The sequence below is a fragment of the Hibiscus syriacus genome, unplaced genomic scaffold (genome assembly GCF_006381635.1).
Source record: "Hibiscus syriacus cultivar Baekdansim isolate YM2019G1 unplaced genomic scaffold, ASM638163v2 tig00111621_pilon, whole genome shotgun sequence".
Classification (NCBI taxonomy): Eukaryota; Viridiplantae; Streptophyta; class Magnoliopsida; order Malvales; family Malvaceae; genus Hibiscus; species Hibiscus syriacus.
In genome coordinates this window covers 3,735,758-3,738,919 of record NW_024063138.1, presented here as the reverse complement: position 1 = coordinate 3,738,919, position 3,162 = coordinate 3,735,758, and the positions used below count along the sequence as shown (strand labels likewise).

At 34.3% G+C, this 3,162-nt stretch overlaps 1 pseudogene; it reads left to right on the top strand.

Annotated features, from left to right (window-relative positions):
• The first annotated feature begins 379 nt into the window (after positions 1-379).
• On the top strand, positions 380-2,714 carry LOC120165973 (annotated as a pseudogene).
• The last annotated feature ends 448 nt before the right edge of the window (positions 2,715-3,162 follow it).

Genomic DNA, 3,162 nt, shown 5'->3' with positions numbered 1-3,162 from the left:
AATTAGAGACTTAAAATAATAATATCAAAAACATTAAACACCTATATCTACCAAAAAAAACTTTAAACACAAATAAAAAAGATGTATAGTTTATACTTTTTTTTATATTAAGTCTAGAACTAAATATAGGGGGTTAAATTAATTAATTTTTTTGAATTGATTAAATTAATTAATTTTAAAATTATAAAATTATCTCCATCGCCTTAACAAAATTCCCAAAAACAAATAAGAGGATTAAGGGCCCACCTGAGTGTAGGTCCCACCCACTCGCTCTTCGTTGGCAATGGTCAGCCAACGTGTCCTCCACGCCCCTACTTAAACACAAATACCATATCTATTCTACCCCGCAACTTCCATTTCCACCACCCTCTCCTCCACTATGTTGCCACCAACCACGGCCACCTTCTTTCCCTATTCCCTTTCCCTCCTCCTCCACCCTCGCCAATGCACACAACATCATCCGCATCCTCTTCCAATACCCACAATTCTCCACCTTCAACCATTACCTCACCGCCACTCACCTGGCCTCACAGATCAACCGACGCCAAACCATAACCGTCCTCGCCCTCGAAAATACCGCTATTTCGTCTCTCCTGTCTCGACATTTCTCCCTCTATACCCTCAAGAACGTTCTCTCCCTTCTCGTCCTCGTTGACTACTTCGGCTCCAAAAAGCTCCACCACTTTTCCAACGGAACAACGTTGACTTCCTCCATGTTCCAGGCCACTGGAGCCGCCCCCGGAACTTCAGGGTACGTCAGCATCACTAATCTTAAAGGCGGGAAAGTTGGATTCGGTGCTGAAGATAACAACGGAAAACTCGATGCTACTTACGTCAAATCTGTTAAAGAGGTTCCTTACAATATCTCCGTCTTACAAATCAGTCACGTAAGTGCTTCATTTTAATCCTCTTTTTAAGTCTTTTGCACGTAGAATCAGGATTTAAATTACGGTTTAGATCACTTTTTGGACGCATTGCATTATTGTATTAATCGTAATGGTAAACATAGCAGATATTATTATAATTCATGTATTCATCCTTATTTTAGTTTCATTTTGTTATTTTTTTTAAATTCATCATTAAAGTTATATTTTGATTTAATTACGATCATCCGTTGTTGAAAAATTAATATTGATATTGATGTCGTTATAAAATCATCTTTTAAAAAATAAAACAAATATCACATCAATAATTATGTTAATTTTTTAACGGCATATGATAACCCAAAATAATAGTTGCGTGACTAAATATATACTTTACTGTGATTTTAATTACCGTAACGAATTATTGGATTTATTTTTTTAGTAATATTACGGTAACAGAATAATAATGGAAATGATAGCCTGTTATTGTCATAATTGATTGTTACACATCAAACTATGGTCACGATCTATTTTCGACAATAATAATTTCATTACGATACCTCTATCACTATGTAACAATTGTTCGACTATTCGATTACTATTTAAAACTCCATTAAAGATTTGAAAGTTTGACCCAGGCTTTAGATTCAGCTGATGCTGAAGCTACGACGGTCGCGTCAATTGAGCTTAAGCTAACAGAAATAATGTCGAAGCAAGGCTGCAAAGCGTTCGCAGATTTACTTAAATCTATGGCAGCGGACAAGACGTTTAACCAAAACATCGACGTGGTTTTAACGGTGTTCTGCCCAACCGACAAGATCGTCAATGATTTCATGCCTAAATAAAAGAACCTGACAGCGCCAAAGAAAAAGTCTTTGTTGTTGTACCATGGGATCCCGGTGTACATGAACAAATAAATGCTGAAAACCAACGCCGGTATCATGAACATGTTGGCGACGGACGGAGGGAACAAGCTTGTTAGAAGACAATGCAAATCCTAAAGAATTATTTGTGTTATTTAGTATGTATATATATATATATATATATATATATATTATATATATAGAATAATATGAAAATGGTAGATGTGTAAAAATATCGATGGAAAAATATATATATATATTTGTATTATTTAATATTATATCTAAAATTATCTATTAGAAGAATTTAGATATTTTTAATGTTAAATGGCTAAGATGTTGACATGTGCCAACAATCTCATGGCCATTAGAAACTATAAATAGGGGTGAGTTTTTACCATTGTAGTAAGAGTGAAAAAGTGAGAAAAGGGTGCCAAAAGTGTGAGCTAGAGAAAGAGAGCTTTAGAGATAGAGGAGTAAAGTAGTGGGGGTAACTGAGTAATATTATAATTGTATTTTGTATCAATACAAATTTTCTCTTCTCTTAAGTTTCCAGGTTAAGCTTTAATTGTTTCTAAGTTCTTAGTGCACTTGTGTTAGTTTTATTATATGGTCGGCTCTGTCGCCTGATTGATATATGGTCGGTTATACCGCGTGAATGATATATGGTCGGTTATACCGCCTGAATGATATCGGTTATACCAAAAAGAAGAGGTGGTGACGTTGGACACCACCGTTGTGACCACCAAGATCACGGGGATCGTAAAAGATGAAGAGTCGTTGGTAGTGTACAAAATCAATAAGGTGTCGTTGCACAAGGAATTGTTCAAGCCGAACGGAACCGACATCAAGTGGGCCAGGAGTCGATGCACCAACAGATGGCGAGCTGGTTGATGCTGAGAATCTAGATAATAAAAATGGGGTTGAAGGATTGGGAGATAGGAGATTGATTATGGTGGTGTTGAGCTTCTGCATTGGGATGTTGATTTGAATGTGAAATTGCAGGATGCAAAACACAATGAAATTGTTGATTAGTCCCACTCCCCTTTTTATTTGTTTTGTTGTATCATTATTTTGGTTGAATAGATTATAAGCCTATGATGCACTTTGTTTAAGTTGTAAATGCAATTCCTTTTTTTTATATATAATTGAATAAATAATATGCAAACATAACACGTGTAGGACATTAAGGGATTTCCCACTATTTGTGTTTTGGGTTATTAGACATGCAAAACTATACTTTTAACATCTTTTACAAATTTGATTTTTAAATTTATATTTTCAATTTTTATATTTAATTTAATCTCAAATCATTTATATATTCAAATAAAATCAATCGAATATAACATACTTCTAAATACTTAAAATTAATATTTTAATTCTTAAAATATCTTTTCAATTATTGAACTAAAAAAAAGGTAAGCTTGAAAATTTTAATT